Source organism: Aotus nancymaae, unplaced genomic scaffold, assembly GCF_030222135.1.
Source record: "Aotus nancymaae isolate 86718 unplaced genomic scaffold, 86718_ANA_hifiasm-v0.15.2.pri h1tg000115l, whole genome shotgun sequence".
NCBI lineage: Eukaryota > Metazoa > Chordata > Mammalia > Primates > Aotidae > Aotus > Aotus nancymaae.
Window position 1 is genome coordinate 13,537,241 of NW_026988530.1, and position 13,928 is coordinate 13,551,168.

The 13,928-nt window shown below is 54.2% G+C and overlaps 1 pseudogene; it reads right to left on the reverse strand.

Annotated features, from left to right (window-relative positions):
- The window catches only part of LOC110567020 (putative GTP-binding protein 6), a 40,296-nt pseudogene extending 29,928 nt beyond the window's left edge, over positions 1-10,368 (reverse strand).
- Positions 10,369-13,928: the final 3,560 nt, after the last annotated feature.

A 13,928-nucleotide genomic window follows, 5' to 3' on the forward strand; every position in this document is an offset into this window, starting at 1 on the left:
AGAGGTGATTGTTACACCAGGAGAAAGAGGAAGGACAGGTCTCGTGTCCAGGGGTCCACATCACACCAGGACTCAGAGGGAGTACAAGCCCCATGTCCAGGGGTCCACGTCACACCAGGACACAGAGGGAGGAAGGCTGGGCCATGTGTCCACATTTCCAAATCACACCAGGACACAGAGGAAGACAGGCCATGTGTCCACACGTCGACATCCCACCAGGACACAGAAGGAGGACAGGCCATGAGTCCAGGGTTGATTGTTACACCAGGAGACAGAGGAAGGACAGGCCCCATGTTCAGGCGTTCACGTCACACCAGGACATAGAGGGAGGAAGGCTGGGCCCTATGTCCAAACGTCCACATCACACCAGGATACAGAGGGAGGACAAGCCCCATGTCCAGGGGTCCACATCAAACCAGGACACAAAGGAAGGACAGGCCCCGTGTCCAGGGGTCCACGTCACACCATGACATAGAGGGAGAAAGGCTGGGTCCTATGTGCACACGTCCACATCACACCAGACACAGAGGGAGGACAGGCCCCATGTCCAGGGGTCCACGTCACACTAGGACAGAGAGGGAGGAAGCCTGGGCCCTGTGTCCACACGTCCATATCAGACCAGGACACAGAGGGAGGACAGGCCCCATGTTCAGGCGTCCACGTCACACCAGAACATAGAGAGAGGACAGGCCCAGTGTCCAGGGGTCCACATCATACCAGGACACAGAGGGAGGAAAGGCCCTGTGTCCAGGGGACCACAGCACATCAGGACACATACGTAGGACAGGCCCCGTGTCCAGGGGTCCACATCACACCAGGAGACACAGGCAGGACAGGCCCCATGTCCAGGGTTTCACGACACACCAGGACATAGAGGGAGGAAAGCTGTGCCCTGTGTCTACACGTCCACATCACACCAGGACACACAGCGAGGACAGGCCCTGTGTCCAGGGGTGATTGCTACACCAGGAGACAGAGGTAGGACAGGCCCCGTGTCCAGGGTTCCCTATGACACCAGGACACAGAGGAAGGAAATGCCCCATGTCCAGGGGTCCACATCACACGAGGACACAGAGGGAGGACTGGCCCCATGTCCAGGGGTCCACATCACAGCAGGATACAGACGGAGGACAGGCCAGGTGTCCCGGAGTCCACGTCACACCAGGACTTAGAGGGAGGAAGGCTGGGTCCTGTGTCCACACGTTCACATCACACCAGGACACAGAGGGAGGACAAGCTCCGTGACCAGGGGTCCACATCACACCAGGACACAGAGGGAGGACAAGCTCCATGACCAGGGGTCCACATCACATCAGGACACAGAGGTAGGACAGGCCCAGTGTTCAGGGGTCCTCATCACACCAGGACACAGAGGGAGTACAGGCCCCATGTCCAGGGTTTCACGACACACCAGGACATAGTGTGAGGAAGGATTGGCCCTGTGTCCGCACGTCCACATCATACCAGGACACGGAGGGAGGACAGGCCCTGTGTCCAGGGGTGATTGTTACACCAGGAGAAAGAGGAAGGACAGGCCCGGTGTCCAGGGGTCCACATCACACCGGGACACAGAGGAACGACAAGCCCCATGTCCAGGGGTCCACATCACACCAGGACACAGAGGGAGGACTGGCCCCATGTCCAGGGTTCCACATCACACCAGGAAACAGACGGTGGACAGGCCAGGTGTCCAGGAGTCCACGTCACACCAGGAAATAGAAGGAGGAAGGCTGGGCCCTGTGTCCACACGTCCACATCACACCAAGATACAGAGGGAGGACAAGCCCCCTGTCCAGGGGTCCACGTCACACGAGGACATAGAGGGAGGAAGGCTGGGCTGTGTGTTCACACTTCCACATCACACCAGGACAGGCCATGTGTCCTCATGTCGACATCACACCAGGACACAGAGGGAGGACAGGCCGTGAGTCCAGGGCTCCACATCACAACAGGACACAGACGGAGGACAGGTAAGGTGTCCCGGAGTCCACGTCACACCAGGACATAGAGGGAGGAAGGCTGGGCCCTGTGTCCACACGTTCACATCACACCAGGACACAGAGGGAGGACAGGCCCCATGTTCAGGGGTCCACATCACACCCGGGCTCAGAGGGAGGACAAGCCCTGTGACCAGGGGTCCACATCACACCAGGAAACAGTGGGAGGAAGGCTGGGTCGTGTGTGCACACTGCCACATTACACCAGGACAAGAGGGAGGACAAGCCGTGTGTCCAGGGTTCCATGTCACAACAGGACACAGAGGAAGGACAGGCCCCGTGTTTAGGGGTCCACGTCACACCAGGACATAGAGGGAGGAAGGCTGGGTCCTGTGTCCACACGTCCACATCACACCAGGACACAGAGGGAGGACAGGCCCCATGTCCAGTGGTCCACGTCACACCAGAACAGAGATGCAGGAAGGCTGGGCCTTTTGTCCACACATCCACATCAGACCAGGACACAGAGGGAGTACAGTCCCCATGTCCAGGGGTCCACATCACACGAGGACACAGAGGGAGGACAGGCCCCATGTCCAGGGGTCCTCGTCACACCAGGACAAAGAGGGAGGAAGGCGGGGCCCTGTGTCCACATGTCCACATCAGACCAGGACACAGAGGGAGGAGAGGCCCCATGTCCACGGGTACACATCACACCAGGACATAGAGGGAGGAACGCTGGGCCCTCTGTCCACACGTCCACATCACACCGGGACACAGAGGGAGGACAGGCCCTGTGTCCAGGTGGGAATGTCACGCCAGGATACGGAGAAAGGACAGGACCTGTGTCCAGGGTTCCCCATCACACCAGTACAATGAGGAAGGACAGGCCCGGTGTCCAGGGTTCCACATCACACCAGGACACAGAGGGAGGACAGGCTCCATGTCCGGTGGTTCACATCACACGAGGACAGAGATGGACGAAGGCTGCGCCCTGTGTCCACACCTCCACATCAGAACAGGACACAGAGGGAGGACAGGTCCCATGTCCAAGGGTCCACGTCACACCAGGATATAGAGGGAGTACAGGCCCCGTGTCCAGGAGTCCACATCACAACAGGACACAGAGGGAGGATAGGCCCCATGTCCAGGGGTCCACGTCACACCAGGACATAGAGGGAGGAAGGCTGGGCTCTTTGTCCACAAGTCCATATCACACTGGGACACAGAGGGAGGACAGGCCCCATGTCCAGGGGTCCACGTCACACGAGGACACAGAGGGAGGACAGGCCCCGTGTCCAGGGTTCCACATCACACCAGGACACTGAGGGAGGACAGGCCATTTGTCCAGGGATCCATGTCACACCGGGACACAGAGGAAGGACACGCCCCGTGTCCAGGGGTCCACGTCACACCATGACATAAAGGGAGGAAGCCGGGTCCTGTGTCCAAACGTCCATATCACACCAGGACTCAGAGGGAGGACAGGCCCCATGTCCAGGAGTCCATGTCACACCAGGACAGAGATGGAGGAAGGCAGGGCCCTGTGTCCACATGTCCACACCAGGCCAGGACACAGAGGGAGGACAGGCCCCGTGTCAAGGGGCCCACGTGACACCGGGAAATAGAGGGAGGACAGGCCCCGTGTCCTCGGGTCCACATCACACCAGGACACAGAGGGAGGACAGGCCCCGTGTTCAAGGGTCTTTGTCACACCAGGACATAGTGGGAGGAAAGTGGTCCCTGTGTCCACTCGTCCACATCATACCAGGACACAGTCAGAGGACAGGCCCCGGGTCCAGGGGTTCGCATGACACCAGGACACAGAGGGAGAACAGGCCCCGTGTCTAGGGGTCCACATCCCACCAGGACACAGAGGGAGGACTGGCCCCATGTCCAGGGGTCCACGTCACACCAGGACTTAGAGGGAGGAAGGCTGGGCCCTGTGTCCACACGTCGACATCACACCAGGACACAGAGTGAGGACAGGCCCCATGTCCAGGGGTCCACATCACACGAGGACACACAGGGAGGACTGGCCCCGTGTCCAGGGGTCCACATAACACCAAGACACAGACGGAGGACAGGCCAGGTGTCCAGGAGTCCATGTCACTCCAGGACATAGAGGGAGCGAGGCTGGGCCCTGTCTCCACACGTCCACATCACATCAGGATACAGAGGGAGGACAGGCCCCATGTCCAGGGGTCCACATCGCACCAGGACACAGAAGAAGGACAAGCCTCATGCCCAGGGGTCCTCGTCACACCAGGACATAGAGGGAGGAAGGCTGAGCCCTGTGTCCACACGTCCACATCACACCAGGACACAGAGGGAGGACAGGCCCCATGTTCAGGCGTCCATGTCACACCATGACATAGAGGGAGGAAGGCTGGGCCCTGTGTCCACACGTCCATATCAGATCAGGACACAGAGGGAGGACAGGCCCCATGTCCAGGCGTCCACGTCACACCAGGAGACAGAGAGAGGACAGGCCCCGTGTTCAGGTGTCCACGTCACACCAGGACATAGAGAGAGGACAGGCCCGGTGTCCAGGGGTCCTCATCACACCATAAAATAGGGGGAGGAAGGCTGGGCCCTGTGTACACACGTCCATATCACACCAGGACACAGTGGGAGGACAGGCCCCGTGTCCAGGGGTCCACATCACACCAGGACAAAGAGGGAGAACAGGCCCTGTGTCCAGGGGTCCAAATCACACCAGGACATAGCGGGAGGACAGGCCCCGTGTCCAGGGTTCCACATCACACCGGGACACCGAGGGAGGACAGGCCCCGTGTCCAGGTTTCCAAATCACACCAGGACACAGAGGGAGGACAGGCCCCATGTCCAGAGGTCCACGTCACACCATGACATAGACAGAGGAAGGCTGGGCCCTGTGTCCACACGTCCACATCACACCAGGACACAGAGGGAGGACAGGCCCCATGTCCAGGGGTCCACGTCACACCAGGATATAGAGGGAGGACATACCCCATGTGTAGGGGTCCACATCAACCAAGACACAGAGGGAGGACAGGCCCCATGTCCAGGAGTCCTTGTCACACCAGGACATAGAGGGAGGAAGGCTGGGCCCAGTTTTCACATGTCTACATCACACCAGGACACAGAGTGACGACACGCCCAATGCCCAGGCGTCCACGTCACACCAGGATATAGAGGGAGGACAGACCCGGTGTCCAGGGTTCCACATCACACCAGGACACAGAGGGAGAACAGGCCCCGTTTCCAGGGGTCTACATCACACCAGGACACAGAGGGAGGACACGCCCCATGTCCAGGCTTTCACGACACACCAGGACATAGAGGGAGGAAGGCTGGGCCCTGTGTCCACACGTCCACATCACACCAGGACACAGAGGGAGGACAGGCCCTGTGTCCAGGGGTGATTGTTACACCAGGAGACAGAGGAAGGACAGGCCCCGTGTCCGGGGGTCCACATCACACCAGGACACAAAGGAAGGACGGGCCCCGTGTCCAGGGGTCCACATCACACCAGGATACAGACGGAGGAGAGGCCAGGTGTCCAGGACTCCATGTCACACCAGGATACAGAGGGAGGAAGGCTGAGCCGTGTGTCCACACGTCCACATCACACCATGTTACAAAGGTAGCACAGGCCTCATGCCCATGGGTCCACATCACACTAGGACACACAGGGAGGAGAAGCCTCGTGTCCAGGGATCCAGGTCACAGCAGGACAGAAAGGGAAGAAGGCTGGGCCGTGTGTTCACACTTCCACATCACACCAGGACACAGAGGGAGGACAGGCCATGTGTCCAGGTATCTATGTCACACCAGGACACAGAGGAATGACAGGCCCCGTGTCCAGGGGTCCACGTCACACCATGATATAGAGGGAGGAAGGCTGGGTCCAGTGTCTACACGTCCACATCACACCAGGACACAGAGGGAGGACAAGCCCCATGTCCAGCAGTCCACGTCACACCAGGACATAGAGGGAGGAAGGGTGGGCCCTCTGTCCACATGTCCACATCACACCAGGGCACAGAGTGAGGAGAGGCCCCACGTCCAGGGGTCCACGTCACACCAGGACACAGAGGGAGGCCAAGCCCCATGTCCAAGGGTGCACGTAACACCAAGACACAGAGGGAGGAAGGCTGGGCCATGTATCCACATGTCCATGTCACAAAAGGACAGAGAGGGAGGACAGGCCATGTGTCCAGGGATCCATGTCACACCAGGACATAGAGGGAGGACAGGCCCCGTGTCCAGGGGTCCACATCACACCAGGACACAGAGGGAGGACAGGCCCGATGTCCAGGTGTCCATGTCACACCAGGACATAGAGGGAGGACAGGCTCCGTGTCCAGGGGTCCACATCACACCACGACACAGAGGGAGGACAGGCCCCATGTCCAGGGGTCCACGTCACACCAGGACACAGGGGGAGGACAGGCCCCATGCCCAGGGGTCCACATCACACCAGGACACAGACGGAGGACAGGGCAGGTGTTCATGGGTCCACATCACACCAGGACATAGAGGGAGGTAGGCTGGTCCCCGTGTCCACATGTCCACATCACACCAGGACACAGAGGGAGGACAGGCCCCATGTCCAGGGGTCCACGTCACACCAGGATACAGAGGGAGGACAAGCCCCGTGTCCAAGGCTCCTTCCCAAATCATTTTATGAGATCAACATCATCCTGATACCAAAACCCGGTAGAGACTCAACAAGAAAAGAGAACTACAGGCCAATATCCATGATGAACATAGATGCAAAAATCTTCAGTAAAATACTGGCAAGCCGATTACAACAGCACATCAAAAAGCTCATCCACCATGATCAAGTAGGATTCATCCCAGGGATGCAAGGCTCGTTCAACATACGCAAGTCTGTAAATGTAATTCACCACATAAACAGAACCAAAGACAAAAGCCACGTGCTTATCTCAATTGATGCAGAGAAGGCCTTCGACAAAATTCAACAGCCCTTTATGCTAAAAACCCTTAATAAACTAGGTACTGACGGTACATATCTCATAATAATAAAAGGTATTTAGGACAAACCAACAGCCAATATCATTCTGAATGGGCAAAAACTGGAAGCATTCCCTTCGAAATCTGGCACTAGACAAGGATGCCCTCTCTCACCACTCCTATTCAATATAGTACCGGAAGTTCTAGCCAGAGCAATCAGGCAAGAAAAAGAAATAAAGGGTATTCAAATAGGAAAGGAGGAAGTCAAATTGTCTCTATTTGCAGATCACGTGATTGTATATCTAGAAGACCCCCTCGTCTCAGCGCAAAATCTCCTGAAACTGATAAGCAACTTCAGCAAAGTCTCAGGATACAAAATCAATGTGCAAAAATCACAAGCATTGCTACACACCAATAACAGACTTAAAGAGAGCCAAATCAAGAACAAACTGCCATTCACAATTACTACAAAGAGAGTAAGATACCTAGGAATACAACTAACAACGAACGCAAAGGACCTCTTCAAGGAGAACTACAAACCACTGCTCAACGAAATAAGAGAGGACACAAACAGATGGAGAAACATACCATATTCATGCTTAGGAAGAATCAATATCGTGAAAATGGCCATACTGTCCAATGTAATTTACAGATTCAACGCTATCCCCATCAAGTTACCAAAGACCTTCTTCACAGAACTGGAAAAAAGCACCTTAAACTTCATATGGAATCAAAAGAGAGCCCACATAGCCAAGTCAATTCTAAGCAAAAAGAACAAAGCGGGAGGCATCACACTATCGGACATCAAATTGTACTACAAGGCTACAGTAATCAAAACAGCATGGTACTGGTACCAAAACAGAGATATAGACCAATGGAACAGAACAGAGGCCTCGGAGGCAACACAACATATCTACAACCATCCGATCTTTGACAAACCTGACAAAAACAAGCAATGGGGAAAGGATTCCCCGTTTAGTAAGTGGTGTTGGGAAAACTGGCTAGCCACATGCAGAAAGCAGAAACTGGATCCCTTCCTGACACCTTACACTAAAATTAACTCCAGATGGATTAAAGACTTAAACATAAGACCAAACACCATAAAAACCCTAGAAGAAAAGCTAGGCAAATCCATTCAGGACATAGGCGTGGGCAAGGACTTCATGACCAAAACACCAAAAGCATTGGCAACAAAAGCCAAAATAGACAAATGGGACCTAGTCAAACTCCACAGCTTCTTCACGGCAAAAGAAACAGTCATTAGAGTGAATCGGCAACCAACGGAATGGGAAAAAATTTTTGCAGCTTACCCATCTGACGAAGGGCTGATAGCCAGAATTTACAAAAAACTAAAACAGATTTACAAGAAAAAAAACAAACAAGCCATTCAAAAGTGGGCGAAGGATATGAACAGATACTTTACAAAAGAAGACATACATGAGGCCAACAAACACATGAAAAAATGCTCATCACTGGTCATTAGACAAATGCAAATCAAAACTACATTGAGATACCATCTCACGCCAGTTACAATGGCGATCATTAAAAAATCTGGAGACAGATGCTGGAGAGGATGTGGAGAAATAGGAACACTTTTACACCGTTGGTGGGAGTGTAAATTAGTTCAACCATTGTGGAAGACAGTGTGGCAATTTCTTAAGGATATAGAAATAGAAATTCCATCTGACCCAACAATCCCACTATTGGGAATATACCCTAAAGAACTACAAATCGTTCTACTATAAAGACACATGCACACGTATGTTCATTGCAGCCCTGTATACAATAGCAAAGACCTGGAACCAACCCAAATGCCCACCAATGATAGACTGGACAAAGAAAATGTGGCACATGTACACCATGGAATACTAAGCAGCCATAAAAAACGATGAGTTCGTGTCCTTTGTAGGGACTTGGATGAATCTGGAAACCATCATTCTCAGCAAACTGACCCAAGAACAGAAAGCCAAGCACCGTATGTTCTCACTCATAGGTGGGTGTTGAACAATGAGAACACGTGGACTCAGGGAGATGAGCATCACACACAGGGGACAGTTGGGGGTGTAGGGGAGAGACAATGGTGGGTGGGGAGGGAGCCAGCCAGTGTGCCACATTCCCGGAAACAAGGTGTGGGGTGATGCCCACTGAAAACCCCAAACCCCTCCCGAGGAAAGGCCTGTGGCCCACAGCTGGGACAGAGAAGGGGAGGCCTACCTGGGCCAGGCTGGTGTCCTCATCAGCCTTCTGGGGTGTGGTCTCAGGGTCAGGGTCCTCACCCACATCGCTATTGGCCTCGTCCTGGGGGGTGACCTTCAGGACCTGGCTGTGCAGGGCCGTCTCTGGGTGCGCCCCTCGCACAGTGGGGCTTGGGCCAGCCTCTGAGCCCTCCTCACAGGGGAAGGCTCGCAGCCCAGCCCCGTGATCCAGCTTCCTCAGTATTCGCGGTGTGCACCACTCAGGATGACTTGCGGCTTACGTCCCAGGACAAAGGGGGCATGTCGTTTCTTGAAAGTCTTGGCCGGGCGCGGTGGCTCACGCCTGTAATCCAAGCACTTTGGAGGCCAAGGCGGGTGGATCACCTGAGGTCGGGAGTTCAAGACCAGCCTGACCAACATGGTGAAACCACGTCTTAATACCAAAAAAAAAAAAAAAAAGAAAAAAAGAAAGAAAGTCCTACTGTTTGAAAACGAAAACGAAGCCGTTCTCTGGCTACCTGCCCTCCGGGAGAAGCTGCGCCCCCTCAGGCTCCAGGGCTCCGGCCGCCTGCCGCCGCGCACCTGGAAGTCGGGGGTTCAGGCCCCGCCTTAGCCGCCCCGTCCATCGCCCCGCCCCGCTTCACCGCGCCTGCGCCCCGCTCCACCGCCCCGCCCCGCTCCACTGCGCCTGCGCTTCGCTCCACCGCCCCGCCCCACTCCAACGCGCCTGCGCCTTGCTCCACCACCCCGCCCCGCTCCACTGCGCCTGCGCCCCGCTCCGCTGCCCCGGTGTAGCGGGCGCGGGGGCTGCCGTTGCAGTCGGTTGGGCGCAGTGCGCGGGTACGCCGCCGGCTGAGGAGCCGGCGGCGTCCGCGGCGAGGGAGCGGGGTCGAGGAGGCGCCTTTTGGCTAGGGCTGGGGCCGGCGGAAGCGCGAACGTGCGACGGCGGCGACCGCGGGCCTGTGGACGGCGGCCTCAGCGGCCAGCAGGTAAGGTCCGAGCGGGGCGAGCGTGGGTCGTGCAGGCCCGTGAGGGGGTGCGGGTTGTGAGCGGGCCAGGGGTGCGTCGGCCTGGCCGGGGGCGCAGGTGAGTGCGGCTTGCGCGGGGCCCAGCGGAGCATTATTTTTCTGGCGGCGCCCGCACCGCGCCCACTGCCGGCCGGGCCGTGGCGGGGACCCGGTCGGGGCGGGCCTGGGCCTCGGGGCGGGCGCGCGCTCCTTTTTCGCCGGCCCGTACTCCTCCATCTCCCGATCTCCGCCGCCCCCCGCCAACATGGCCGCCACCCTCCTGTCCCCACTTCCCTGGCCGCTGCCGGCCCCTTAGCGCGCGCTTTGTTTGAAGCAGAGCTGGGAGGCCCGCGGGCGGGGGGCGGCGGCGCTGTGCAGTCGGGCGCGGGGAGGGGGAGCGTTGCAGAATCCCGGGGCGGGGGTAGGGGCGGGTAGGGTCACCCCGGGGACTCGGGCCTGCCCTCGGGCCACCGTTCCTAGGCCCGGGGGATGGCCGTGGTCCTTGCAAGCTGTAGGTTGCCGGAACGCCCACCGGCCAGTCCTCGCGCCGGCGCAGCCCCCTTCCCGATGCACGGGGCGAAACTTGAGTGCTCTATGGAGCCACGCACTTTTCTTCTTCTTAGTGAGTGACCTTGGATGTATTCGTCTAGGAATGAATGTGTTGAAATTTGCAGTGCGGGACTGCGCGGCCCCTCTGGTTTGGCTTTCTCCAGCATCTTATTGCTTTGATTGTGCGCTCTCGATTTTACAGAGGTTTCTTTTGAGTAATGGCTTCAGTAATGTCAACCCATAGGCATTTCAAAGTTTGTGTATGCAATTGTTTTTACATTTCTCTTTTTATTTATAATGTTTGAATTAGATTTTGTGTTTTTGGAGAGATTTTCCATACGTGGTGGAAGTGTTTTTAGTCTTGGTAAATATGGATTATTTGTCTATTTTATCACGTTCATCGGAAAGCAATACCAAGAACATTTCAGTGTTTTAAAGGCTTTCACTCTCCGATGACTTGTGTGAAAGACGACGCACATACTAAAACGGGAATACCTGTGTTTTTTTCTATTGGAATTTTCAGGAGGGAATTCTGTGCAATCTGAAAAGATTGATGGAGGGTACAGTAATTGCTTTCTACATCGCTTTTGTTAAGCAGTGAAAATTAGACCCACTTGGAGATTTATACCTGGACACACTGAGTTTTTGAACACTCTCGAGGTGAAATTTTGGAAAGGGCAGGTTCTTCCAACCTCCCCCTTCACCCCTCAGCTTGGTTAACAGGCAAACACCAAAATATTGTAATAGCTGGTAATTTAGGGAACGTTGGTTATCAGATTTGATAATTATATGTTAAGGTTGTACAATATGTGTATGTCAGAGTTACGGGTAGTAGGTCGTAGAGTCTCATGAAAAATACAATTTCTTTATAATCTTCTGAGTAGTGAAATGGTAACTGTTACAATGGTTATGAATTGTCCAGGCAGTAGGGCCGGTATATGTCTTCAGTCATGTTTTTATGCCTGCAATCCAGGAAACAGAGTAAATGGATGTTTCCTCAAACAGCCATAGTCGCCTGCCAACATGCCCAGCTAATTTTTGTATTTTTAGTGGAGACAGGGTTTCACCATCTTGGCCAGGCTGATCTTGAACTCCTGACCTCGTGATCCACCTGCCTCAGTTTCCCAAAGTGCTGGGATTACAGGCGTGAGCTACCGTGCCTGGCCGAAATTTATCATCTCTGTGTGCTGGTAACATTTGTAGCCTTCTCTTTTAGCTACTTTGAAATAGACAATATGTATTTGCTAACATATTGCAAATACATCGCACCACTGCACTCCAAGCCTGAGCTAACTATGGTGACCGTACTCTGCTGTAGAACGTTAGAACTTACTGTTTCTAACTGTATGTTTGTACCCGTTAACCAAGCTCTCTTCCTCACCCCCATCCCTTCCCAGCCTCTGATACCTGTCATTGTATTCTTTGTTTCCATGAGGTCAACTTTTTTGTTGTTGTTGTCGTTGTTGTTTTTAGCTCCCACATGTTTGTGAGAATGTGTGATGTTTTTCTTCCTGTGGCTGGCCTGGCTTATTTCACTTAACATAATGACCTGCAGCTTCATCCATGTTGCTGCAAACAACGTGATTTCATGGTTTTTTCTGGCCGAATAGCATTCCATTGTGTATATATGCCACGCTTTCCTTGTCTGCTCATTGGTGGATACTTGGGTTGATTCCATATCTTTGCTGTTGTCAATAGCGCTGTGATAAACATGTGAGTGTATACTGATTTGATATACTGATTTCTTTTTTGTTGGTTAAATAGCCAGTAGTGGGATGGCTGGATGAAGTAGTAGTTTTGTTTTTAGTATTTTGAGAAATCTCCATACTGGTTTTCATAACGACGTTACTGATTTCCAGTCCCGCCTCAGTGTGTAAGAGTTCCCTTTCCTCTGCATCATGTCAGCATCTGCTGTTTGTATTTTTAAGAATAGTTATCCTAGCTGTGGTAAGGTGGTAGGTATCTCATTGTAGTTTTGATTGGCACTTACCTGGTGATTACTGATGTCATCATTTTTTCATGTATCAGTTGGCCATTTGTATGTTTTTTGATGTCCTTTGCCCATTTTTTAGTGGGATTATTTGTTGTTTTTCATCGTTGATTATTTGAGCTCGTTACATATTCTGGATTTTAGTCCTTTGTCGTGAACAGTTTGCACACGTCGTTTCCCATTCAGCAGGTTGTCTCTTTGCTCTGTCGTTTGCTTCCTTTGCTGTGCAGAAGATTATTGAAAGAGATGGATTGAGCATGGTGGCTCACGCCTGTAATCCCAGCACTTTGGGAGGCTGAAGCGGGTGGATTGCCCGAGATCGGGAGTTTGAGACCAGCCCGGCCAACGTAGTGAAACCCCATGTTTACAAATAATAGAGAAAAATTAGCTGGGTGGGATGGTGGGCGTCTCCCGGGTTCAAGCAATTCTCCTGCCTCAGCCTCCCAAGTAGCTGGGACTACAGGAGCATGCCACTATGCCTGGATAATTCTTTTTTTCTTTTTTTTTTTTTCTTGGTAGGGGTTTTGCTCTTGCCGCCCAGGCTGGAGTGCAATGGCGCCATCTTGGCTCGCTGCAACCTCTGCCTCCCAGGTTCAAGTGATTATCCTGCCTCAGCCTCTCGAGCAGCTGGGATTAGCCCAGCTAATTTATTTTTATTTTTATTTTTGAGGTGGAGTTTTGCTATTGTTGCCCAGGCTTGAGTACAATGGTGCTATCCCGGCTCACTGCAACATCCACCTCTTGGGTTCAAATCTGTGTCTGCATCAATTCCACACAAGAGTTCCGTCATCATATGGGAAGGGAATCATAGCTGTGGGGGGCTCCATGCAGGACCCCGAGTGCCCCTGAGGCCAATCCCTGTGGCCACAGCAAGGAGCGTCTGCTTCTGCTAGTTGGACAAGATTCTTTCCTGCCCGGGAACCGGCAGAAGGAGTTCCCCTGCTCCCCTCCCACCGTCATATCCCAAACACACCCATGTGGATGAATGCCTCGACATCTCTCCTCAGCCCAGGGTCCGAGCTCTTCCTGATGAAGGTTAAGCAGGAGTGACCGCCTCTCCCCGTGTCCATGTTGCAGGCAGCTGCCTTCTCCTCAGCTCCCACGGGGCAGAACAAGAGCCAGCCAGCTCTCAACATCCCAGGATTTTCCAGGGATGCTGATAACTAAAGCAGTCGGGGCCTTGTGAGTGGTTGGTGGGAGGGATCAGGGTCTCCTCAGCATCCGTCAGTTCCTGGAGCATCTGAAGGGGGCAGCCTACACCTGGAGGAACGAGTGGGGCTGGCCCCCG